General features: G+C 48.0%; 1 long non-coding RNA gene across 1 annotated transcript; it reads left to right on the top strand.

Annotated features, from left to right (window-relative positions):
* Positions 1–3,469: 3,469 nt before the first annotated feature.
* On the top strand, positions 3,470–26,606 carry LOC119968649. Its single transcript, XR_005461163.1, has 3 exons — positions 3,470–3,600; positions 24,316–24,454; positions 26,428–26,606. It is a non-coding gene; the product is annotated as an uncharacterized LOC119968649 (long non-coding RNA).
* The last annotated feature ends 849 nt before the right edge of the window (positions 26,607–27,455 follow it).

Below are 27,455 nucleotides of genomic sequence, written 5' to 3'. Positions count from 1 at the left end.
CCTACGCGATGGCCGGCGCGAAGGTGACCTCCTCCCTGCACATGCATGGGGATGACGTCAGCAGTCGCTGATGCTCCCGGGAATGCGCGGAACCATGCCGGCCGGCGGAGTCCCTTCGGCCCCGGCTGGCACTGTGCCAAAGGCCTTCCACACCGGACTAGCCCCTGAAGGTGCGGAGAATTCCTCACCTTTTGGGCGGCCTGACACCAGAGTGGTTCACACCACTCCGTCCTGCCGGGAGCCCTCCGCCCCGCCGGGTACGGGAGAATCCCGCCCTTAGTGTCAGAGGTCTAGATGGAGCAGAATGTGTCAGGAGCATCTAGGAGGGTTTTCTAGAGCAGTATGTAAATAGTCCAACTCGGGAAGGGGCAATATTGGACCTGGTGTTGGGGAATCAGCCCAGCCAGGTGGTTCAAGTTTCAGTCGGGGATTACTTTGGGAATAGTGATCACAATTCCATAAGTTTTAGAATACTCATGGACAAAGACGAGAGTGGTCCTCAAGGAAGAGTTATAAATTGGGCCAACTATACCAAAATTCGCCAGGAGCTGGGGAATGTAGATTAGGAGCAGCTGTTTGAAGGTAAATCCACATTTGATATGTGGGAGACTTTTAAAGAGAGGTTGATTAGAGTGCAGGGCAGACATGTCCCTGTGAAAATGAGGGATAGAAATGGCAAGATTAGGGAACCATGGATGACAGGTGAAATTGTGAGACTAGCTAAGAGGAAAAAGGAAGCATACATAAGGTAGGCACTTGAAGACAGACGAAGCTTTGGAAGAATATCGAGAATGTAGGACCAATCTGAAACGAGGAATCAAGAGGGCTAAAAGGGGTCATTAAATATCTTTAGCAAACAGGGTTAAGGAAAATCCCAAAGCCTTTTATTCATATATAAGGAGCAAGAGGGTAACTAGAGAAAAACTTGGCCCACTCAAGGACAAAGGAGTAAAGTTATGTACGGAGTCAGAGAAGATGGGTGAGATTCTTAATGAGTACATTGCATCGGTATTCACTGAGGAGAGGGACATGACGGATGTTGAGGTTCGGGATAGATGTTTGATTACTCTAGGTCAAGTCAGCATAAGGAGGGAGAATATGTTGGGTATTCTAAAAGGCATTAAGGTGGACAAGTCCCCAGGTCCGGAGGGGATCTATCCCAGGTTACTGAGGGAAGTGAGAGAGGAAATAGCTAGGGCCTTAACAGATATCTTTGCAGCATCCTTGAACATGCGTGAGGTACCGGAGGATTGGAGAATTGTTAATGTTGTCACCTTGTTTAAGAAGGGTAGCACTCCTTGAACATGGGTGAGGTACCGGAGGACTGGAGAATTGCTAATGTTGTCCCCTTGTTTAAGAAGGGTAGCAGGGATAATCCAGGTAATTATAGACCGGTGAGCCTGATGTCAGTGGTAGGGAAGTTGCTGGAGAAGATACTGAGGGATAGGATATATTCCCATTTGGAAGAAAATGGACTTATCAGTGATAGGCAACATGGTTTTGTGCAGGGAAGGTCATGTCTTACCAACTTAATAGAATTATTTGAGGAAGTGACAAAGTTGATTGATGAGGGTAGGGCTGTAGATGTCATATACACGGACTTCAGTAAGACATTTGATAAGGCTCCCCATGGTAGGCTGATGGAGAAAGTGAAGTCTCATGGGGTCCAGGGTGTACTAGCTAGATGGATAAAGAACTGGCTGGGCAACAGGAGACAGAAAGTAGTCGTGGAAGGGAGTTTCTCAAAATGGAGAAATGTGACCAGTGGTGTTCCACAGGGATCCGTGCTGGGACCACTGTTGTTTGTGATGTACATTAATGATCTGGAGGAAGGTATAGGTGGTCTGATTAGCAAGTTTGCAGATGACACTAAGATTGGTGGAGTAGCAGATAGTGAAGGGGACTGTCAGAGAATACAGCAGGATATAGTTAGATTGGAGAGTTGAGCGGAGAAATGGCAGATGGAGTTCAATCCGGACAAATGCGAGGTGATGCATTTTGGAAGATCCAATTCAAGAGCAAACTATACGGTAAATGAAAAAGCCCTGGGGACAATTGATGTACAGAGAGATCTGGGAGTTCAGGTCCATTGTACCCTGAAAGTGGCTGTGCAGGTCGATAGAGTGGTCAAGAAGGCATTCCTTCATCGGAAGGGATATTGAGTACAAGAGTTGGCAGATCATGTTACAGTTGTTTATGACTTTGGTTCGGCCACGTTTGGAATGCTGCGTACGGTTCTGGTTGCCACATTACCAAAAGAATGTGGATGCTTTGGAGAAGGTGCAGAGGAGGTTCATCAGGATGTTGCCTGGTGTGGAGGGTGCTAGCTATGAAGAGAGGTTGAGTAGATTAGGATTATTTTCATTAGAAAGACGGATGTTGAGGGGGGACCTCATTGAGGTTTACAAAATCATGAGAGGTATAGACAGGGTGGATAGCAAGAAGCTTTTTCCCAGAGTGGGGAACTCAATTACTAGGGGTCACGGGTTCAAGGTGAGAGGAGAAAAGTTTAAGGAAGATATGCGTGGAAAGTTCTTTACGCAGAGGGTTGTGGGTGCCTGGAATGCATTGCTGGCGGATGTGGTAGAGGCGGGCATGATAACATAATTTAAGATATATCTAGACAGATACATGAATGGGCAGGGAGCAGAGGGATACAGATCCTTAGAAAATAGGCGACAGTTTTAGATAGAGGATCTGGATCGACACAGGCTTAGAGGGCCAAAGGGCCTGTTCCTGTGCTGTAATTTTTCTTTTTTCTTTGTTCTACGGCAGCAGCGTGGGTTCAATTCCTGTACCAGCCTCCCCAAACAGGTGCCAGAATGTGGTAACCAGGGGTTTTCACAGTAACTTAATTGATGCCTACTTGTGACAATAAGTGATTATTATTATTATGTATCACACTACCACAGTGAATATTGAGTACAGAAGTTAATAACTGCATTGTTAACCTACCTTTATCATTATTGACATGCTGTATGAAATGTATAGACATTCAACATTGTATGTAAAAAAAGGAACATTTATTTTCCAAAGAAAGGGGGATGTGGCATTATATAAATGTACAGCATGTGAAGAGTTAATATTATGTTAAATCTAGCCACTAGATGGAGCTAAGGAAGAATACTATATATTGCACTGGCTCTTGGACTTCGGGGAAGTCCAGAGGGGAAGTTCAGAGGGGAAGTCCAGAGGGGGAGTTCAAAGGAGAGTGGATTAAACTGAAGGAGACAAGATTCAAAGTGTATTGTAGAGCTAGTTAAGATCTTACAGATATAGTTAGCAGACAGAGATAGGGTTAGTGAGTGTAGTTTAATTCTTATTTATGTTTTTAGTATTTAGAATAAGTGTCAAACTCAAATTTAGTAGTGTTAATAAAATTAGTTTAGTTCTTCAAAAGAGCTTTCTGTGTCTTTGTGATCACTATGCCTTCCACCCTGGAAATCCCTCACAAAGGTCACCACACAGTGCAAAGCAAGTCTTCGAGGAATAATCTATTGGTTTGGAAAGAGACTGAAACAACTGGAAGCAGTTTGGAAACTAGAGTTTAATGTATTTGCAGGAGAAAATTCAAATGAAAGCCTCCACGGGATATCAAAGGTAGGTCTCAAAAGACCCAGCTTCGCAGCAGCTCAGTGCTACTTCTGCTCATGTTTCTTATTTATTCACCTTTCCTCTTTGAAATTTGTGCATTGGGAGGTTTTGGAAATTCTTCATTGGTGATTAGATCCTGAATCACGGTCAGTTATCATCAACAACTTGAGATATACATGCAAATCAATGGGAACATGTCTTCGGGCAGCACGGTAGCACAAGTGGATAGCACTGTGGCTTCACAGCGCCAAGGCCCCAGGTTTGATTCCCCGCTGGGTCACTGTCTGTGCAGAGTCTGCACGTTCTCCCCGTGTCTGCGTGGGTTTCCTCAGGGGGTTCGGTTTCCTCCCACAGTCCAAATACGAGCAGGTTAGGTGGATTGGCCATGATAAATTGCCCTTAGTGTCCAAAAGGTTAGGAGGGGTTATTGGGTTACGGGGATAGGGTGGAAATGAGACCTTAAGTGGGTCAGTGCAGACTCGATGGGCCAAATGGCCTCCTACTGCACTGTATGGTCTATGTTCTAAAATTTAGGAATAAATTCTAAGCTCCATGGTCGGTTCCTCAATGACTCATAAAGATAAAAGCTTGAGCATCCCTCCTCTGTAGGACCTCATTTGTTTTACTAAAGTACCTCCCCCCGGAACCAATAACCATTCTAAACATATTTGAAGACCCCTTCTAATTTAAGGTTAAAAAGCATTTTTATTTGTGAAGACGATGAAGGAAAAATATGTCGTAAATAGATCATGCTGCGGCCTCACAGGTGCGGAAATTACAAACTCCAAAATGATGAAACATTTCTAGTTCTGTCCCCCTGTAGTCTGTGGGATTTTATCACCAATAATTTATCTTTAAGAGTTTTATTATTCACTTTTTATTTGTGTTGTTCAGCAAAGAAGCACCATTTCTGTCTCTTCTATTGACTAAGCGATCAAACCACTTCAGCTGCATCAAACTTATTCTGAAACTCGGCTCATAGACAGATGGTTCTGGGTGTTAATATTATTTCACAGGGGGATGATTCTATGAAATTTGCATTACAAATCTGAAAGAACCACAAAAATTGCAAGGAGCATCTGGCTGTGTGCCCAGAAAATAATGTAATTATATGTGTGATAAATGTTATCAGTTCTTAAAGCTGTAGTGGCTCCTTGTACAACACTGTACAATGCTATATTTAATTTGGTTCTTTAACTCGTTTCCAACCATAGCTATTTAGAAATGCCTTTATTAAGTCAGTGTTCAGCCTATGTAGTTGGATGATATGCCGAGAACGAGTGGATGAAGTTTACACTGAATAAATGTTGTTTGTCACAAACAACTTGGGGAATATAACTGACATTTCAATCACATCAGCACAAGTGATGGATTGTACTTACACTGCCTTAATTAAAGTGCAGTAAGAATTAAAGTGTGTTGTGTTATAGTTCCCATTGCTGTGGCATCATGCACTTTTACATGCATGGCGTAGGAGCTAATGATGGTGGAGGCTCCAAAGTTCTTTCCCACACAACACGGTCCAGGAATCTCTCCCGCTCTTAGTACCTGTCTTTGGCATGTGCTGGAAGTTCATGCAGTTGATCCTCAACCTGTTTGACCATATCATGAATGCACCTTCCATGATAATCCAGGCCTGGTGGGACTTGAACCCAGAGAGTTGGCTCAGAGGCGGGAATACCACCCACTGCACCACAAGGTCTCTAGGTAGAATGTGCAGTGATGGAAAAAGTTGCTAGACATATATAAGTAATTTCATAAGAGTTTTCACTTCCATCTGAATCTCCAGGGGTAATTCGTAAAAATGCTAATTGGAATTGTATTAGTAATACCGCTTAGTAGAATTGGATGCATAAGATTATGAATGTTTTATTTTAGTCAGTTTTGGCACATGTTTATATTCTGTTTAATTATGTTGCTGGTGAATGTAATCTGCGAGCAGTGGGATTGGATGACACAAGCTGCCAGTATTCCTGTCTCTCAATTCCAGGCCATGAATTTGCATAAAGCCCAGATTGATTGCAGAAAGCAATGTTGGATTTTCAGTCTAAGTGCAGCGTAGGCGGGAGGCATGTGTGGTGAAATTTGCACTCACTGGATTGAATGAAGGCTGATCTCATCAAACCTTACAAGTCAACCTCATTATTATAACAATAGTGAGATACTGACAAGATGTATACTCGATGGTTGGGGAGGTGGGAAATTAAGTACTATTCTGTAATTGAAAGACATGCTTGTAAGATATTTTGTTAAGTTAAAAACATAACTCATAAAGTTCTATAAAAAGTGGGCATTTATGGCAACCCGAACTCCAGGCTGGCATAATCTGTCAGCATACCATCCAGGCCCTAAATTTATCTCGAGCCCAGATTGATGGGGCGGTTTAATTGAAAAGGTTCTGAACATCATATCGGCCGCGACCTCCTGGGTGTTTCCTGACAACTGATCTGGTGAGAGCACGACTCGTATTTAATGGCACCTAGTGCCACAAATGATCGCCGACAAGCTTCACGCACCGTGGCTGTCTGATTAGCCAGACTCGGGCCTTGCAGCTCCTCGTTAACAAAGAGTTGCTTTTAAGTGCTGATGTGTTAGGCAGGTTGATTCGATGTGCACTGCACTTGATGCAGTGAAGCTAGAAACAGACCTCGAACACTGGAGAAGATCCAGCACGGTTTTATTCAACGATAGAGGATAGATACATATTCAGCTGTGGGTCGACACTAAACTGAACAGACTGGACACCTTGTGTTAGCCTGACCAGACTTACTAGCTATCACATGGTGTTTGCACTGGCTAGCTCGTGGACTCTGACTGTCTCAGTGGCTGGGTCCAGAGAGAACGGGAAACCTAGTGCCCTCTGGCTTTATAGTGGTAGTGTCCTGTCTGGTGATTGGCTGCACTGTGCTGTGTGCTTACTGGTCAACCTGTGTGTCAATCACTGCCTGTTTGCACTTCATTATGTACATGGGTGGATAATGACATCTCCCCTTTTTTTTAGATAAATGAACATTAAGGTGTGCGTGCTTATATATATATATATATATATATGACTATATACAAAGGGTGTCAAAATGAACGTATATACATAGGAAGGTGTCGATAGTGCAGATACATGGCAAACAAAACAATATTTACAGAGGTCAATTCGATGAAGTCACAAAACGTACAAAAATTCAGTCTATACATTTAGTCTTTGTGGTGGGCGACGAATTCTTGTTGATCGCCGCAGAGATGGATCAGGAGCCGCCTGCACTTGGATAGGCGGGATCGCTGCCATCGCGGTGGTCGCGTGGGCCGGCAGGATTGCTGGTAGGTCGGTGGCCTCGTGGTAGGGTACGTCCGGAGGACGCATCGTAGGCAGCGGGGCACTTCGGTCAGGTAGCGGGTGTGGAACTCTTCGTAGTGCCCGTCTGTTGCACCGTAGCAGGGAGCCATCAGCCATGCGGACAAGGAACGATCTTGGGGCCACTTGTTTGATCACAACAGCTGTGTCCAGTGGCATGAGCAGCATATGTGGCTTTCTGTTGGGCCCGCAACTGCTGCATTTTCTGTGCGACCGTGATGTGGTCAAGGTCTGGAACATGGATGGCTGGAACATGTGGTCCTCAGAGTGTGATTCATGAGTATCTGCGCTGGAGACAACCCAGTGGACAGTGGGGTTGCCCTGTATGCCAGCATTGCCAGGTTGAAGTCGGAGTTGAGTCTGCAGCTTTGCACAGCAACCGCTTTACAATATGGACCCCTTTCTCGGCCTTCCCGTTTGACTGCGGGTAGTGGGGACTGGAGGTTACGTGACGGAAATTGTAGGACTGTGCAAAATCAGACCATTCCTGGCTGTAAAAGCAAGGACCGTTGTCGCTCATTACCGTGAGCGGTATCCCATGCCTGGCGAACGTTTCTTTGCAGGCTTTGATTACCGCCTTCGACGTGAGGACGGACAGTTTTACCACTTCTGGGTAACTGGAGAAGTAGCCACGCCCCTTGGTGTGGAAAAGGTCAACACCGACTTTGGACCACGGAGAGGTCACAATCTCGTGCTGCTGCAACGTTTCTTTGGGTTGAGCTGGCTGAAACTTCTGACAGGTAGGGCATTTGAGGACTGTGTTGGCAATGTCCTAGCTGATGCCCGGCCAATAGACCACCTCCCGAGCTCTGCGTCGGCATTTCTCGCCCCCAAGGTGATCCTCATGGAGTTGGCTCAGTGCCATAGCCCGCATGCTCTGAGGAATTACGATCCTGTCGAGTTTCAGAAGGATGGCTTCCACCACCATCAAGTCGTCTTTTACGTTATAGAACTGGGGACATTGTCCCTTCTGCCATTCATTGGTAAGGTGCTGCATCATATGCTGCAGCAGAGGATCCTTGGCCGTTTCCTCACAAATTTGGACCACCCGTTCGTCAGAGGCCAGAAGGTTGGTGGCACACAATTGCACTTGCACTTCTATGTGACAGATGAAGTCACTTTGTTCACACGGCGTTGTAATGGATCTGGATAGGGCATCTGCAACGATCAGCTCTTTGCCTGGCGTGTCGACAAGTTCGAAGTCGTAGCGACGTAGCTTAAGAAGAATTCGCTGTAACCGAGGTGTCATGTCATTTAAATCCTTCTGGATTAGGTGGACTAGAGGCCTGTGGTCCGTTTCTACCGTAAATTTTGACTATGTAAACATAATCGTGAAACTTGACTATCCCTGTCAGGAGGCCCAGACATTCCTTCTCAATCTGAGCATACCGTTGCTCAGTGGGCGTCATGGCCCTGGAGGCATACGCCACTGGAGCCCAGGACGAGGAGTCATCCCGCTGTAGGAGCACCGCCCCAATGCCATCCTGGTTTGCATCAGTTGATATTTTGGTTTCCTTGGTTGGGTCGAAGAACGCTGGAACTGGGGCTGTGGTGAGCTTTGATTTCAGCTCATGCCATTCCTCTTCATGCGTGGGCAGCCACTGGATTTCCATCGACTTCTTGACGAGATGGCGGAGGGCCGTGGTGTGGGTGCCATATTGGGAATGAATTTCCCGAGGAAGTTGATCAACCCGAGAAAGCGGAGGGCCGCCTTCTTGTCCTCCGAGGTCTTCATGGCGTTGATCACCACGACCTTGTCGGCATCTGGCCGCATGCCCTGCTGCGAAATGTGGTCACCAAGGAATTTGATATCCGTTTGACCAAATGAGCACTTGGCCCTGTTGAACTGGAGACCATGTTCATGGATCCTTTGGAATACCTTCTTGAGGCGAGCGATGTGTTCCTGGGGCGTTGTGGACCAGATAATTACGTCGTCAACGTACACTCGCACCCTCTCGATGCCCTCCATCGTCTGCTCTATGATGCGGTGAAATACTTCGGAGGCAGAGATGATGCCAAAGGGCATCCGGTTGTAGCAGTAGCAACCGAACGGGGTGTTGAACGTGCACAGTTTGCGACTGGACGCGTCCAGCTGTATTTGCCAAAAACCCTTGGATGCGTCCAGCTTAGTAAAGAATTTGGCATGAGCCGTCTCACTGGTCAACTCTTCGCGTTTTGGTATCGGGTAATGCTCCCGCATGATGTTGTGGTTTAGATCCTTCGGGACAATGCAAATGAAGCTTCCCTGACGTCATCTTTATGCAGACCATGGAGCTGACCCAGTCTGTGGGCTCTGTGACCTTCAATATGATGCCCTGGTCTTGGAGGTCCTGTTATTGCTTCTTCAGACGATCCTTGAGGGCTGCCGGCACCCGGCGTGGTGTATGAATTACAGGGGTGGAGTTTGGCTTGAGCAGGATTTTATATCGGTATGGGAGCGTGCCCATCCCATCGAATACGCTGTGGTACTGCGTGATGATGTCATCTATGACGGCTTGCAAGTTTCCATCAGGCGAGGCCGTCACCGGTAATGATGACATGGTGTGGACTCGCTGAAACAGGTTCAGGAGCTTACAGGCTCGAGCACTGAGCAGGGATGCTCTGTCAGGCCCGACGATTTCAAACCGCAGTGTCGCCTTGATCGCTTTGTTATATATCCCTAGTTAACACGAGCCACTGGCAGCTATGGCATTGCCATTGTAGTCAAGGAGCTGGCAGGCCGGTGGAAGAGTACTTGGTCTGGCGCGGATGGTGTCAAGGTCGGATTTTGAGATTAGGTTCGCCTATGCACCGGTGTCCAGTTTGAACCGGATGCGAGTCTTGTTAACTGTGAGGACAGCACACCACTTGTCATCAGGATCCACACTGAGGATGGAGAGGCGTTTCGCCGTTGTGGTGGAAGGCAGCGCATGTGTCGTTATGATGCCCACCCAGTATGGGGACTTGAAGCACTCAGCATCAGGGTCTGTTGGGCTGTCGGGATCGGAATCTGGCATGCCTTGTTGTATTGAGCGGACACTTTTGCACCGCAGCTGGGATCGCTGGCTGTTGAGTGGTGGAGCAGATCTGCAGAGGGCTGCATAGTGGGTAAGCTTGCCACACTGTTGACACCGGCGTCATTTCGCCGGGCATTGCCGCTTTAAGTGGGCGGAGCCACAATTTGTACACGTCATGACGCCGACGTCAGCGCGTTACGTGCGCCATCGCTCATGCGCAGTGCGGTCGGTCGACGTATGCACCAGCGCAGTCGGGTTGTCGGTCTCGCCGTCCACCCGGTCGTGGCGCGCATGCGCAGGGACTCGGGAAAAGCGCGCGAAACGGCCACTCTCCTCGATGCTCGGGCCCTGAATCTGTGCGATGGCCTGCACCCGTTCCACCTCATGGGAGGCCAGCTTTGCAGTCTCTGCCGCCCTGATGTTGGAGCACCGATTCTTAGCATGCTCGTGGACAACGCACATCTCGATAGCGACAGGGAAGATCAACTGTTTGACTTTCAGGAGCTGCTGCCGAAGGGAGTCAGAGTGGACCCCGAAAACGATCTGATCCCGGATCATGGAATCAGCCGTCGAGTCATAGTTACATGACTGCGCTAGGATGCAGAGATGGGTGAAGAAGGACTGAAAAAAGGTTCATCCTTACCCTGAAGCCTCTGCTGGAAAATGTACCGTTCAAAGCTCTCATTCACCTCAATGTCGCAGCGGCTGTTGAACTTCAGCAGGACTGTTTTGAATTTTGTTTTGTCTTCGCCTTCAGCGAATGTAAGGGAGTTGTAGATGTGCATGGCGTGGTCCCTGTTATAACCTGGCTGCTGGGGACTAATGACAATCCCACAATCCTGTGGGAGTATGAGACTCCCTGCATAAATAGAGCTGGCCAGTTTGGAACCAGCAGAAAGAGAGAGGAGTGAGCTGCAAGGGAAGCTGCTGCTGTTGTATATATATGTTATTGTAAATAAATGTTATTTCTTTGTATCCTGACGACTCGTGCTGGATTCTTCGTGGCCCTCACAAAAGCCCCCCACTGTGGAGAGAAATAGCGCGATCTTCCTGGTATCCGATGTACCTTCGAGGTCGGAGGCCTCGTTGTAAAAGAGGAACTTTTGCTTGAAGTTCTTCCAATTGGTGCCGAGGTTGCCGGAGATGTGGAGCTGCGGAGGAGGCTGGATGTTTTCCATTTCGCTGGATGGCTGCTTGTCGGTCAATGCTGATTCACTCGAGGTAGGTCCGTCAACTTCAGGAGCACTCTGGTACCATGATGTGTTCGGCAGGTTGATTCGATGTGGACTGCACTTGATGCAGTGAAGCAGGAAGCAGACCTCTAACACTGGAGAAGATCCAACACGGATTTATTCAATGATAGAACTAATATACATATTCAGCTGTGGGCCGATACTATACTGAACTGACTGGAGACCTTGCACTGGCCTGACCAGACTTACTATGGTGTTTGCACTGGCTAGCTCGTGGACTGTGACTGTCTCATTGGCTGGGTCCAGAGAGAGCGGTAAACCTAGTGCCCTCTGGCTTTATAGTGGTAGTGTCCTGAGCTAGTGCACTGTGCTGTGTGCTTATTGGTCATCCTGTCTGTCAATCACTGCCTGTCTGCACTTCATTATGTACATGATATTATGACAAGTGCTGCCTCCGAACTTACTCCCAGTCAACACACAATCTTGTCACCACGCAGGTCCGTTCCACGCTTCGGGGATGCAGACCTGGCAAGGCTTCTGGCTGCTGTTGAGGCAAGATGGGACACCCTGTTCCCTCGAAGGGGTCAGGGGACCAGCAGCAGGGCCGCCAATTTCACCTGGGATGCAGTCGCAGAGGTCGTCAGTTCTGCAGTGTGACCAGGAGGACCGCTGTACAGTGCAGGAAGATGACCAACGGTCTCCACTGGGCCGCAAGGGTAGGTTGACACTAGCTCCCTGCATCAATTCCACCTGCCAACCCACTGACCTCGTCCCCCAAAAAAGGTCAGTGGCTGGCACCTCACACCCTCCCCACATCCAATCACCTCACTTGTGCTCCAGTACACTGGCACCCACCAGCACACCCTTCATATCCAGGTGCGGTGTCCAAACATGCCTCCTGCCATACATTCACCAACAGCAGATCACAATGCCCCCTCTCTGTCCTCATCGGAGACGTTAGCCCATATTAGGTGTGAAAGGGCACAGACAAGCAGCCTAGTGCCAAACATCTGCGTTCTCACCCTCTTTGAGGAATGGGCCTTAACATCGCAGGGTTGGCTGAGGAGAGTTGAGGATCCACTGCCTCTTCACCCAGATGATCTTCCTCAAGTGAGTTGTTCATGTCAGACAAAATGATCCTTCACTCCAACTGATCACATATCCCTTCTCCCACGGGAACTCCATCTGATGAGACAGGGCCATCTGGGTTTGCAACTCCCAAGCTACCACCCAAGAGAATCCCTCAAGGGACAGCTGCGAGGATACCACCATCGAGTCATCACAGCTGTCATCCCCATCCTCCACCAGCGCAGAGACACACACCTCGTTTGGCGACACGAGTGGACAAACGTCTGGGGCATAATATTTTGAACAGCACACAGATGCTATTGCACATCAGGTGGAGGCAGGAACATGCAAGGCAGACAGCAGCCGGAGGTCTACTGGATCCCAGGACTCAGCTGAGTCCGAGTCAGATGCCGAGCCTCTGGGCAAGGTTATGCCGGAGCTGAGGCAGACGCTAGGACATGGCCGTGACATCCAGGAGGGGATGTCAATGACACTCCGATGATTGCATAGCATAGCTGATTGAAGGAGTCCCAAAGGCTACGGGCATGAGAGATGACGTTTGGCAGAGCGTGGCACCGAGCCCAACGTTGCCAGGGTGGCAACGATGTGGAGATGCCGGCGTTGGACTGGGGTGAGCACAGTAAGAAGTCTTACAACACCAGGTTAAAGTCCAACATGTTTGTTTCAAACACTAGCTTTTGGAGCACTGCTCCTTCCTCAGGGTGGCAACCACAGTGGAGCACAACATCAGCGCTTTGGGTGGTGGTGTCAAAGGCATGGTTCAGTCAGCGATGCTCATGGGCCTTGACATTATGTACTAGGTGCAGACAGATGTGAAGCAGACGGAGGTAGATATTGCCACGGCAGAGCAGGCCCAGACCCAGGAGGACATAGTCAAGTTACTGAGGCGCATATGTGAGCATGTCAACACCATGATGCAGACAATGGGGAGGCGCCACAACTGGCAGAGCCAGACGACGTCATGTAGAGCTCACTCTGGCTGCCCCTCCATCGCAAGGAGACCTCCAGGGCCCTACAGGCACCCTCTGGGAGGAGGCAGCGCTGGATGCCAACCAGGTGGCTGCCATCCGGGAGATGCCGGCGGTCACCAGCTCACCCGAATCCCCACGATCTGACACCAGTATGTCTCAAGGGCAGCAGACAAAACAGGATGGCACACCGATATCAGTAACACTGGTAAGTTAGCTAGGTCCCTCCCACTTCATTCCCTCTAGAGGACGTCCTTCATTAAAGGGCATTAAAGGCCGTTAGACGTAAGAAGCTGCAGGCTGTGTTCACCTCTGATGAACACAGGGGACACATCCTGGGGTGGTCCTTGAAGATGCAGGGATCCCTGGAATCTCCAGGATACATCTGTCATGCATGCTCTCAGTGAAATGTGCACACACATGGATGATCTTGAGGTGGTGGTCGCACACAAATTGAATATTCAGGGAGTGGAATCCCTCTCTGTTAATGAAGGGCATTCCCTGTTGCTCCAGTGCACGCAAGGCGACATGACTACTTGGGAGTTGAGGGGGGAAAGCTGATGGACAAATGAGAAGCAAGCGAGGATGAGGGTCACCCTGGCCCTCCAGGCATGTGAAGACAGCTGTCTAATGTGAGAAAACAGAACATAGCAAACAAAACAAATGTTCCTAAGTCCAGTCTCTGGAGCTTGCGTCTGATCCTTGTCGACCGCTGGAGAGGTGGTGGTGGGGACAACGGCACCTTGACAGGTGGGATGGAAACCTGACTGGTGGCCTCGTAGTTCGAGGCATCAGGAGGTGGAAAAACAATGGACAGAAATGGAGAAGAAAGCGGTTGCGGGCAGACAACTTTGCGCAGTGCCCGTCTGTTATGTCGCACAACAGAACCATCAGCCATACATATAATGAACGTGTGGGGCGCAGCCTGTCGAACAACGACAGCTGGAGCAGACCAGCCACCATCCGGTATCTTGATCCTGATAGTGTCTGCCGGGGATAATACGGGCAAATCGGTGGCATGAGCATCATAGCTTTGCTTTGGCTGGTTTCGGAGCTGCTGCACCTTCTGCAGCACCGGGAGGTGATCCAGGTTGGGCAAGTGTATGGCTAAAGTGCCGTCCACAGATCTCTGTTCATCAGGAGCTGAGCCGGCGACGTGTCAGTGGACAGTGGGGTCACCCTGTACGCAAGCAGCGCAAGGTAGATGTCAGATGCAGAATCCGCGGCCTTGCAGATGAGCTGTTTCACAATGTGCACCCCTTTTTCAACCTTTCCATTGGACTGCAGATAGTGTGGGCTGGAAATGACATGTTTAAAATTGTATGACTTGGCAAACATAGACCACTCGCGGCTGTGGAAGCACGGGCCATTGTCACTCATGACAGTGAGTGGGATACCATGCCTGGAGAACGTCTCCTGACAGGCCTTGATGACGGTCCGAGATGTGAGGTCTGAGAGCTTCATGACTCCAGGGTAATTGGAGAAATAGTCAATAATCAACATGTAGTCACGACCATTCGCACGAAAGAGTCGATGCCAACCTTGGACCATGGGGAGGTCTCGATTTCATGCTGCTGGAGTGTCCCCTCGCTCTGCGCTGGCTGGAAGCGTTGACAGGTCACACAGTTGAGGACCATGTTTGAGATGTCCTGGCTAATACCGGGCCAGTAGACCGCCTGCCTAGCTCTGCATCTGCACTTCTCGACGCCCAGGTGTCCCTCATGGATTTGGCAGAGCACCAAGCTCTGGAGACTGAGTGGAATGACATTCCGTTCCAGCTTGAGGAGGATACCATAATTGAGGGCACTGCCCTTTGTGCCAGCCATTGGCGAGGTGGTGCATGACACGGTGCAAGAGGAGGTCTTTGGCTGTCTCCTCGCGGATGCGAACCACCTTCTCATCAGACGCTAGGGTGGTAGCACACAGCTGCACTTGTGATTCAATCTGCCGGATGATTTCCAGCGGTTCACTAGGCAATGTGATGGAGCGGGACAATGCATCAGTGATGATGAGCTCCTTGCCAGGCGTGTACACTAAGTCAAAGTCCTACCTGCTGAGTTTGAGGAGGATCCGCAGCAACCGAGGTGTCATGTCGTTCAGGTCCGTGTGGATAATGTGGACCAGAGGCCTATGATCCGTCTCGACAGTGAATGTCGGCAGGCCGTAGACATAGTCGTGAAACTTGAGAATGCCAGTGAGAAGACCCAGGAATTCCTTCTCTATTTGCGCATACCTTGTTTCGGTGGGCATCATGGTCCTCGTGCGTAGGTTACCGGTGCCCGGGATGAAGTATCATCGCGTTGAAGCAGCACCGCACCGATGCCGTCCTGGCTCGCATCTGTCGAGATCTTCGTCTCCCTGTCTGGGTCGAAAAATGCTAAGATGGGTGTAGTGGTGAGCTTGGCTTTCAGCTCCAAGCACTCTGCCTGATGTGCTGCCTTTCACTCAAAGGCAGTGGACTTTATTACCAGGTTTCGTAGGGCCATGGTGTGTGAGGCCAGGTTTGGGATGAACTTGCCCAGAAAATTGACCATGCCCAGGAAGCGCAACACCACCTTCTTGTCTTCAGGGACCTTCATGGTTTCAATGGCCTTGACCTTGTCTGTGTCCGGGCGCATGCCCTGCTGAGAGATCTGGTCACCTCGGAACTTGAGTGTCGACATGCCAAAGCAACATTTGGACCTGTTCAGCTCAGGCCATTGGCATGGACACGGCAGGAATACCTGCTGGAGACGGGAAACATGCTCTTCAGGGGTCATGGACCATATAATGCTGTTGTCCACGTACACACAAACCCCTTCAATGCTCTCCATCATAATTTCCGATGCCGAGACAATGCCAAACGGTATGCGATTATAGCAGTATCTGCCAAATGATGTGTTGAAGGTGCAGAGTCTTCTGCTGGACTCATACAGCTGGATTTGCCAAAATCCATGTGACGCATCTAATTGGGTGAAAAAACGTGCGTGTGCCATCCCATTGGTGAGTTCCTCCTGCTTCGGGATGGGGTAGTGTTCACGCATTATATTCTTATTGCGATCCTTTGGAGCTATGCAGATGTGCAGGTCTCCCGAAGGCTAACACATACCATCGAAATGACCCAGTCAGTCAGTTCAGAAACCGTGGAAATGATGCTCTGTTGCTGAAGATCCTTGAGCTGTGACTTCAGGCACTCCCTCAGCGGAGCCGGGACCCGGCATGGTGCGCAGACCACTGGCTTGGCATCAGATCATAGCAGAATCTTGTATTGATATGGCAGCGTGCCCATCCCGTCAAACACATCCTGATACTGAGCGAGGATGTCGTCAATGCCGGCCTGAAGATCCACATTGGAGGATGTCGTTGTGTAAACCCGCTGCACGAGGTTCACCTGCTTGCAGGCCTGCGCGCCAAGTAGTGATGCCCTGTCTGGCTTGACAATTTCAAAACGTAACCGTGCATGGGTGCTCCGGTTGGAGGCTAGTAGATGGCAGGATCCCAGTGCCGTGATGGCATTTCCATTGTAGTCCAGGAACCTGCAGGCTGCTGAAAGGACCTTGGGGCACTTTTTGATGCGTTTGAAATCTGCCTGTGAGAGGAGGTTGGCAGAAGCACCTATGTCCAGCTTAAACTGGATGAAGCAGTGGTTAGCCATTCATCCGCAGAATCCACAGCGAGGATGGATTGAATTTGTGATGAGTTGGAAGTGGTATATTCACATTTGGTAATGATGCCCACACAGTAGGCGGAGTCCAGGTAGTCTTCCTCTGTATCCGTTGTGCTGCCAGGATCAGAATCCTGTAATCGTTATTGCACACTCTGAACACGCCGTCGTCGGAATTGGGAGCGCTGGCCCCTGGCTGGTGGTGCAGATTTGCAGAAGGTTGCATAGTGTCCAGGCTTCCCACAGTTTTAACATCGCCTGCCGCTTGCAGGGCAGTGTTTCTTTAAGTGGGCGTTGCTGCAGTTCGAGCACGTCATGACGTCGGCGTCCTGACTCTCCGCACATGCGCCGTCCTGACATCGTCGCACATGCGCAGTGTGGGTGTCAGCCGCTTCGTTATCCCGTTCGCATCGCGCATGAGTGGCGCCCCGTGAAAAATGCGCAAAATGGCCGATTTCATCAATGCTGAGGCGCTACATCCAGGAGATGGCCTGCACACTCTCTGCCTCGTGGGAAGCACGTTTCTCATTTTCAACCAATTTGTACCGGGCATAGCGATTTTTGGCGTGCTCATGCACTGTGCATGTTTTAATCGCGACTGGCAGGGTCATATGCTTGATTTTCAGTAGCTGCTCTTTCAGAGGATCAGCGTGAACTCCAAAAACGATTTGGGGCGGCATTCTCCCCTACCCGGCGGGGCGGGGGGTCCCGGCGTAGGGGAGTGGCTGGGCCCGCACCGGAGCGGTTGGCACCACACCGACTGGTGCAAAAACCAGCACCAGCTGCCTTTCAGGCCCGCCGCCCGGCGCCGGGGCTGGCCGAAAGGCCTTTGCCAGTTCGCGAATGCGCCGGTGGTGACGTCAGCGGGAGCTGCCCGCTTTTCGGCGGCCCCGGGCGATTCTCCGACCCTGCGGGGGGTCAGAGAATTTCGCCCCAGGTCTCTGATCATGGAGTCAGCAATATCACCAAAATTGCAGGACAGCACGAGCAGGCGGAGGTTAGTTAAGAAGGAGCTGAAAGATTCATCTTTACCTTGTAGACACTGTTTGAATATATAGCGCTCGAAGATTTCATTGGTGTCCACTTCACAGTGACTGTCAAACCTGTCCAGGATGGTCTGAAACTTTGTCTTGTCTTGGCCTTCGGTGAAGTGAAAAGAGTTGAAGAGTTTGATGGCTTGATCACCCGCTGTTGAGAGGAGAAGCGTGATCTTCCTTGCATCAGACGCACCCACGAGGTCTGAAGCTTCGATGTATAGCAGAAACCTTTGCTTGAATGTTTGCCAGTTGGCACTGAGATTGCCGGAGGTCTTGAGCCTGAATCTTCTCCATGGTGCCGGGAATCATTCGGCGGTCGTCACGGAGTGGACTGAGGTAAACCACCTAGATTAAGCAGTCTCCTGGTAGCATGATGTGTTATGTACTCTGGGATAACACAAGCTGCAACTGGATGTAGCTTTAATCAAAAGATACTCCAGACCTTGAAGTTAATGCAATCTGATTTATTGAACCAGTAGCACAGTTAGCACAGGTCTCTATGAGTTTGACTGTCTGCTAACCTAAGAGTGATTACTCTGTCTGACTGAACCAGACTAGCTCTTAGCGACGTGCTGGAGGTGTGATACTGTACATACACCCTGACTCACTCTGTAGATGTTCATCAGTGGAAAGAGGGGGAGTGTGAGGGTCTTGTGCCTTTTATAGTGAGATACCACCCCTGAGTGTCCTGCCTGCTCATTGGTCATGTCCTGTTCTCTATGTTCATGAGCTGCCTATCTGTGCCTGCCTGTATATCATTATCTGCATGTCTGCATATCATGACACTCCTGATCCACACACTGACCCTCTGGCCACGAGGTTAACCCCAATGCTGAAACTTTGGGTGTTTGATTATTTGCTGCTGCCACTGTGGTGCTGACACTCCCAGGATTCAGGCAAAGTCTTCAGGCCTCAATGTTTGATTGGAATTCTCGGCAATAACACTCGTCTGAGACAAGGCATGTTCACCCACGGGAATGCACTTGAGAATATTTTGCTTATTAAATGGTCAACAATACCTTTATACAAAAAGATGAAAACAACTATCCAACCATCCATACATTAGACTAACCATGAACCAACAAGGAAACGGCATCGCGCCACATCTTTTTACTACAATATATCAGTACAAACATGAAGTTGCGATAGGGCAATTATACAAGGAAAGCTAAATATTAGGAACATTAAACAGTCAACAATACAATGAAATATCTCACCCCAGGCCACAGATGTAAAAGAGGTAGCAGCGTGAAACACGAAACAGTCAACAGTCAACAGCACAATAAAGTCACCAGCAATCTACAAAAGCATTTCTTCAACATCCTTACCAAGCGATCTGGATAGAGCAGTCTGCCCCTCACTCCCCTTCTTACAGTCTCCAGCAGTAGACTCTCAAAGGTGGGTGTAATTACACCGGAAAGTCACGCCAATGCAGGGCCCACCAGAAGAGAGAAAGAGCACTCCCTCCCGTTCTCCAGAGCAGGCAGCAGGTCATCTTACATCTCCCTTGTAGATGTAGCAGCGAGTAAGGATGCAGCCTCCACGCAACCAGTGCAGCATTCAGATCACTCCGCCTCTCTCTCCCCTTCCCATAGCTCCCAGCAGTATACCTTCAACAGTGGGAATAACCACACTGGAAAATCACACCAAAGTAGAGCACAGCAGGAGAAGAAAGAGCATCCCTTCCCCTTCTGGCAGCAGGTCATCTTACATCTTCGGTAGCACAAGTGGATTGCACCAGGGACCCAGGTTCGATTCCCCGCTGGGTCACTGTCTGTGCGGACTCTGCACGTTCTGCCCTTGTCTGCATGGGTTTCCTCCGGGTGCTCCAGTTTCCTCCCACAGTCCAAAGACATGCAGGTTAGGGGGATCGGCCATGATAAAATTGCCCTGAGTGACCAAAAAGGTTAGGAGGGGTTATTGGGTTATGGGGATAGGGTGGAAGTGAGGGCTTAAGTGGGTAGGTGCAGGCTCGATGGACCGAATGGCCTCCTTCTGCACTCTATGTTCTATGTTCTATCCTCCCATTCTTTCCTCCAGGCCACAGAAGCTGAAGATGCAGCAGCAAACAAACACAGAGCCTTCAGGCATTTGCAGTTACCAGCAGGAGTAATCTGCAAACACACCCTGCAGCATCACTTGATAATATTTTGGTTTTTTAATGTTCAACAGTAATAAAGATTGAAAATCAGTGGCATAACATTCCACATATCACACTAACCATTAAACAACAAGGAAACATCATTCCATATTGGTACCAATACAAAGCTATATCAACTTATTTTCACAAAAAAACCCCACACAGCATCAGCCCTCACAGGCTCCTCAACAGAACTAGAGGACGAGGCTGAGAATGTGAAATAAAGTCCAAAACTTAGAGATGATCTGTTCATCAATGTGTTACTTGTTCCATGTATCAGTACCATTCTCCGCCCAGGAACTGCCGCTGTGCAAGCCCTCCCACATGGCCCAATCTCACCGGAACTAAATCCTGGCATCCGTATCCCACTGGCGCAGTTGAACATCCTTGGCATCCAGCGTGTTTAACCTGTGGTGATGTACCAGTTACATGCAGCACTCGCCACACCAGCAACAAAAGCATCAGCAAATGTGCAAAAGCATTTTTTCAACTGCGTCATGTGCTGGTCCATTTGGATCAATGTCGCGCACCAGGTTCTTCAGCATCTTCTTGCTTCAAACTGGATTGCTTTCTGGACTCATACATACCCTGAGCCCAATATTCCACGATCCTGGTACCTTAGAAATAATTGTCTTTCTTTCCGACTACAGAAAAGGAAGGAAACAGCAACAGCAGCCTCCAGCTGTTGCAGTGACCAGCAGCAGCAAGCAGCAAACACAACCTGCAAATATTTTAGTTTATTGACAATATCAAAATACAAAGGACATTACAATGAGGACACCAATCAATTGGCACCCAGAACACACTCACCCCCCGCCCCACCCCTATCCAACCTACATCAGCGGAAAGGTTCACCAACCCAGCCCACTGGAAAGGCCACTCCAATATGAAGCATGGCGGAGGAGAGAGAGAAAACGATTCCATGCCTCTCAAGAGGGGCACAGTTCAGTCGGGAACAGGTCCGGGAACAAAACCAAATACTGAGCAACCACTGAAGGAAAACACAAAACAGGCGGGTAGACAACAAACGCATCAGCCGTATACCAAGGACAAAAATCAAAACAAAGAACAAATGACCAATGCCACCAGCTTCCCTGGCAGTGGAAGTGACTCGATACACCGGAAAAGGACATTGACACAGGCCCAGCGGAAGGAGAGAGAACATCCCATCCCCTCACCTCAGGCTGGAGAATCAAGAGGGGTGACAGCAGACAAGCACACAGCCACCAGGAAAAAGAGCAATACACTGCCAACAAAGCAAATATGACTACCCCACCCCCCTCAGCCCCTACAGTGGACCTGCATCAGTGGAAAGTCGCTTGGTAGGCCAACCACTGGAAGGTGTCACTGACCTGGATTGTAGCGGAGGAGGGAGTGAAAGCGATAACCACCTCCCCCTCTCCAGCACTGGCAGCGTCTTCCAGCAACTCCGAGGCCACAGAAGCAGGAGGGGCTGCAACTGGCAAAAAAACCAAAACCTGCATTGTCACGATACCCTCATATAAATCCTCCGCAACAAATGTAGACCAAACACAGTGCAAAAGGAGACCAAAGAAAACCAAGGACCTGCACGGCTTGCATAAAGGGAGCAGCGGATGGCATAAACAGTCACCGGTAGTCCATGAAAGTGTCCCGCCGCAATCTCGGGGCTGCGCAGTCAAGCCAGGCCACAGCCCCTCCTGACCTGGAGTATTGCCGTTGCTCTTCCATCACCACCGATCCTAAGACCGGGTCACAGGAACACAAAGTGCATGAACAGGTGACTGACGGGTCCAGGACAGAATACACAGTCGACACACAGAACAGGCCTTTAAAAACATCCGCAGTCTGCTCGAGCAAGCCCTTTTGCATCCTCAGCTCAGTAGTAGGCCCGCCAAAATCCTCCTCTCGCTGCACTCCAGGTAAAAGAATCCGAAAGGAAACTATCTTCTTTCTCCCTTTTTTTCATCCAGAAAGCAGCAAGCAAGCTCAAATGAAAAGGTGGCAGAGAAGCTGAAAAGGCAGCAACAAGCAGCAAACAAACCCTCATCAACTGCAGCCTCCAGGCATTCACAAGTCACCAATGGGAGAAAGCAGCAAACACATCCTGCAGGTGGAAGTGTTCTCATAACTAACAAGGCCAATTCCTTATTAGCAATAGTCTTTAGCTGTGTAGCTAGAGGCTGCTCACAGTCAAAGGGAGTTGAAGTGACGTTCAGCATATAACCAAGAACAGGGCTTTGTTCTGAAAGTGTTTGGTGGGACAGACAGGAAGCAGCTGCAGCTGCCCCTGTTATGGGTATACACAATATTGGAGGATGGCTTGTAGACCTCACTTAGTCAGGAGATGTTTATTTAGACAGGGTCTCTGTAGCGCGTCTCCCTATCACAGAGTTCCTTAACACAGGGCTTCTGTGGGGGATTCTCCCTATCACTGGTGTCCATGTAGCAGGTCACCCTATCACGGTGGTCCATGTGAGGGGGTTTTCCTGTCACAGGACATCGCTGGGGGAATCTCCCTATCACAGATGTAGGGGGTCTCTCTATCGCAGGGGTCCTTGTGGGGGTTTCTGCATCACAGGGGTCCCGGGGGCAGAGCGTGTCAGGTCACACCATACTCAGTAGTGGGGGGCACCCAGGCAATTTGATGGTTGGGGGTTGCTAGTGCGGTGCGGGTGGTTGGGGATCATAGCAAATTTGCGGTGGGGGGGGATACTGAATGGGCTTGGATGGTTTCTATCATCGTGGTAACTGTTGCCTCCTTGGTCCCCTACAAGGTCCAACATGTCAGGCTCCCGATTGTAATAATTTAGAAAAAAAAATTTATAGTACCCAATTAATATTTTCCAATTTAGGGGCAATTTAGCATGGCCAGTCCACCTAGCCTGCACATCTGTAGGTTATGGGAGTGAAACCCACACAAACACGGGGAGAATATGCATACTCCACATGGACAGTGACCCAGAGCTGGGATCGAAGCTGGGATCTTGGTGTCATGAGGCAGCGGTGCTAACCACTGCACCATCATACTGCACACGATTGTAATAATAACAATATTTATTAGTGCCACAAGTAGGCTTACATTAACAATGCAATGAAATTACTGTGAAAATCCATGAGTCGCGGCACTCCAGCGCCTGTTTGGGTACACAGAGAGAATTCAGAATGTCCAATTCACCTAACAAGCACCTCTTTCGGGACTTGTGGGAGGAAACCGGAGCACCCAGAGGAAACCCACGTGCAGACTCCGCACAGACAGTGGCCCAAGTCGGCAATTGGACCCGGGTCAATGGTGATGTGAAGAAACAGTGCCAATCCCTGTGCTACCGTGCCGTCCACAATGAGACCAGTGAACGTCGGCCACATGATTTCCAGCCATGGGGACCGCGTGGACCAGAGAATCACGCGAGGGCATAGCAGAGGGTGCCGGGCCCACTAAATAGATGCATATGAGTCATTCTGACACATTTGAATTTATTTCCATGCTGCCGCTGGCGTGTGATGTGGATGCCGTTCATGCCGCCAGTGAGGGGTCAGAGCATGGAGTTCGGGTCAGCGCCTGGCACCGATCCAAATTTTGCCCCAAGACCCAATTCTCCGTCCCCTCAGGAAACACATTCGAAGCATCCCAGGGACGGAGAATCTTGCCCCTCGAATCCCAAACGGAGAATCCAGCTCATTGTATTTTTATTATTTTCACATGGGGTTAGTGGTTAATAAAGTTGCTATTTCTTTAACTCAAGAAAATCTTGTTGATTGGCTCCTTATTGCTCACTGCGTAAATAGTTAAATATATTTTGATTTGGAAAAGAACCTTTAACATTAATGTGACCAACTGAGAAGGTTGAATAGAGAGGAGCCAGTTTCTTCCTTCTCATCTGATCGTAACACCGTATTACATTTAATTATTGGGTTTTTTCACTCCAAAATTAAAATAATGCATCAAATTACCGGATTGTTATGCAATCCTTGCACACAAGATAATATATACATTAGCACTTGTGCGACCATTCCAAGATGATGAAAGTTTTAAAGGCAAATCTTTGTCCTGTTCTAAAAGGAAGGTCTCACACAACAGAGATACAAACTGGTCAGGTGGCTATCTTTAAAACTCCAAATTCCAAATCAGGTGAGGTTGTAGCGCTATTAGTCATTGAAGTCAAAGGAAATGAGGGATGGAAGTCTACAATAAACTTAATGGCAGAACAACATGGAAAGCATCTATTTCACCAAAGTTACGAAAAAGTCAGACAGGCACTACAAAATATTACCTCCTGTGTGTTTGCTGCTGGCATACAAGGACAATAAATATATATTTCCATGCCAACAGGAAAGTGAGCCCTCAAACAGTATCTGCCCATACCAACCTGTTGAAGATTGTCTGAGTCCATTGTATGCTGCCCCAGTGAAGCACCATCACGAAATAAGACAACTCTTGTTGATCTTTATCGCAAGGCCATGGGTTACAAGTAAGTAAAGTGTGATACTATTACCTTGGCCCTCTTTATGAGCTGAGAACATTTAAAACAAATATTTCATGGGATGGGAATGTCACTGACAGCCATCACCTGTTGTGTCTCACGATCTTAGTGTGCTCCTTGAGCATCAATTGCTGTATGCAATGAATAAATGAAGGTGAGTGAAGCAAGTTGGCATTGCAAAATGGTACAAGGTCAGCCAAAGATGCAAAATGCATAGCAATACATCTTCTAGTCTAGCACAGAAAATGTGTCTGCACAATCGTCTGACCCAATTCTAAGCATACAGCTTGTGCCTGGTAAAAATGACAAAAAAATATGCATTGCAGCCCCTGCTGCGGCGTGAAAGGAAAGTCCACGTGAGCTTTGACTGCTTTGTTGAGTGGAGGGACCGTGCAGTTTACTCCTGACTTTGTCTCCAAATGAAAAATTCTAGTGCTGAATATAGAATTAAAACAGACACAGCTGAAAACACAGAATAAAGAGAAAACATGAGTTAATGTGCATACACTTTCTCGAGGCTAAAACTTAAATGGGTAAACAATAAATTCAACAAGATTGAAACTTACAGAGGCAAGGGAGGAGAAGATTGCATACGGCAATCTAGGAAAAAGATTTATCAGGGCAAAGGACCTGAGAAGTGTCTAATAGACAACTGTTGGGGGATATCAAAGATTTCAGTGGCACAACGGAAAGACTGAGAGTGGTAAAAGGCATGGGGGAATATCCAAGAAAATAGTAAGCTGTGAAAATTGGTTTACTTAAACTGGGCATTACATCTTTGTCTAATTGAATTTTGGGCTGTTCGAAAGCTATTTCCAAAGGCAATACCTCTAAACACTGATTTATCATTCCATTAAGTCATATTGCTCAGGGAATGCTGCAGGCAAAAGTTTTGATTTCCTGGAAATTTGTCAATTATTTGTGATGGTCCAGTACTTTTCAGGAAATATGTTTTTGCAATTAAATAATACCCAGCTTGCATTAAATTCACTCATCAAAGGGTTAATAAATTTGACAGTAGGGAGCTGTAGATCAAAACGTGAGCAGCTGGTATTTTCTGAGTAGAAGTGATTATAGATTGGCCTTTTCAAAATGCACAAGCATACGGGGATCTGTTTTTTTTTTGGTGTGACATTACCCAGCTAATGCTGTTCTCACAGCTGAATGTCAGTTGCAGTATAACTATAAAATGGTGGGGAAAGAGTGGTGGTGTGACATATTGGAAGACATGGCAAATTGGATGGTCAAACCAAAATGGAGGGCTGTTATAGTCATGGTAATAACTCCCAGTAAGGTGTTTAGATTCACACTGACCACAAGCTTTTAAGGTGCCGCAATGGCTGTTTGTCAGGTGAGAATAGAAAAGAGGTGGTGCTGTGTGAGCTACCAACTCATTTTTACAAAACCGTAATTTATAAAACTGGGACCTCAGCAATAAAGTGCACAAGGCTCCTTCAGTTATGTGATATTGCATTTCATTTCCTGTAAGGTTCCAAAAAAAAGTGCACCATTAAAAGGAACTGCTGTGTAGTACTCCAATCATTTCTACAGTCCCTCTCATTATCTCTTACTGTGACTTCAGCAGAAATCTTTGATAAATTACATAAGTAGCTGATTATGGTTGAGAATGAATATATATTTTGGGGGAATATTGTGTTTTCCTGTGAAGAAAGCTGTTTGTGTGCATGTATGTAAATGATTTAATTAAGTTGGGAAAGATTAATGAAGACAACCTGTCTGGAAGAGAGGGATAAAAGGGATAAATGTGCTGAATACATGCTTTGTAATAAGAGGCCATGTTGAAGTTGATTATTGATAAATAGCTTAGGTTTAAAACTTTGCATTCGGAGAGAGCTAGGGGCTGGCTTTCCAGCTGGTAAATTTCAAAAGGGAGTAAGGAACTTTTATAAAGGTTTTGTAAGTAAACAAGGGAAGCTAATCAAATTTTATTTGACCCACAGGGAAGGCAGGAGGAAAGCATCAAAGGAATTTATATTTTGGAAGAGTTGAGTTCAGAGAGGTGCCAAAGACAATGAAATAATAGGTGAAAAGGAAAAAAGGATATTTAAGGAAATATAATGAGCTGAGTTGTGTTGGCTGAGTGGGGAGGATCTTGGGAATTGTGCTGTGCTGAGAGAAAGTGTGAAATCTGAAGCAGCCACCCAGAAACCAGAAAAGTCTTTTATTCAGAAAGCATTCTTGTTTCTGAATTTTCTTAGATTTCCAGAACATAGTAGATGACAGTGAGAAGGTGTATGGTATATCTTTACTAAAATGATAGCAGTTTTGCCTTGGATAATATTACTGGATTTTCAAAGTAAAAAATCTATAAGGGAGTGTTGCCAAGAAGGGACTTGCCTGTTCTTTTGTGGCGGTTTTCTACAGCTGTTTTAACTGTGTATCTTTAATCTTATGTGTTTATACTTTAATTTCTTCCTGTTAATAAATGTTTTATATTTTTTTAAATCCCAAAAATGTTCCTGGAATTTATTGCTCCTGGCATCATAATGTTTCTGCTCCCCTTGTTTTCAGAATGTAAAAAAACAAGTTATGATCAGAAATACAAGTTTCCCTCTGGAATTTAGCTGGTTCAGTAAATAACATCTGCTTTGGTCATAACAATGGAGGTCTTGTGGTTTAGTGAATGGTGTCCCTGTCTCTGAGCCAAAGAAGTCCCATTCCAAGTCTTGATTGCCAAGGAAGGTGCATCTACAACATGGACAAACAGGTTCAGTACCACATATGCCAAAGGCAGGTGGTAAGAGCGAGAGAGATTCCTGGTTAACCTTTGAAAGAAATTGGAGCCTGTACCATCACTATCCATAGTCCAGGCTACAATGCACATGCAAATGGGTATGTTGCTGCAGCGGCTCGGACCCCTTGGGGTCCAGATGGCCAATATGGATCAGATTGATTGCAACAGCAAAGAGTTCCATCCGTGATCCAGCTGGGATAGAGTTGGGACCTGCTTCCTTACCCTGCACATGGT

Source organism: Scyliorhinus canicula, chromosome 7 (genome assembly GCF_902713615.1).
Source record: "Scyliorhinus canicula chromosome 7, sScyCan1.1, whole genome shotgun sequence".
Classification (NCBI taxonomy): domain Eukaryota; kingdom Metazoa; phylum Chordata; class Chondrichthyes; order Carcharhiniformes; family Scyliorhinidae; genus Scyliorhinus; species Scyliorhinus canicula.
This window is presented reverse-complemented; position numbering and strand designations above follow the sequence as displayed.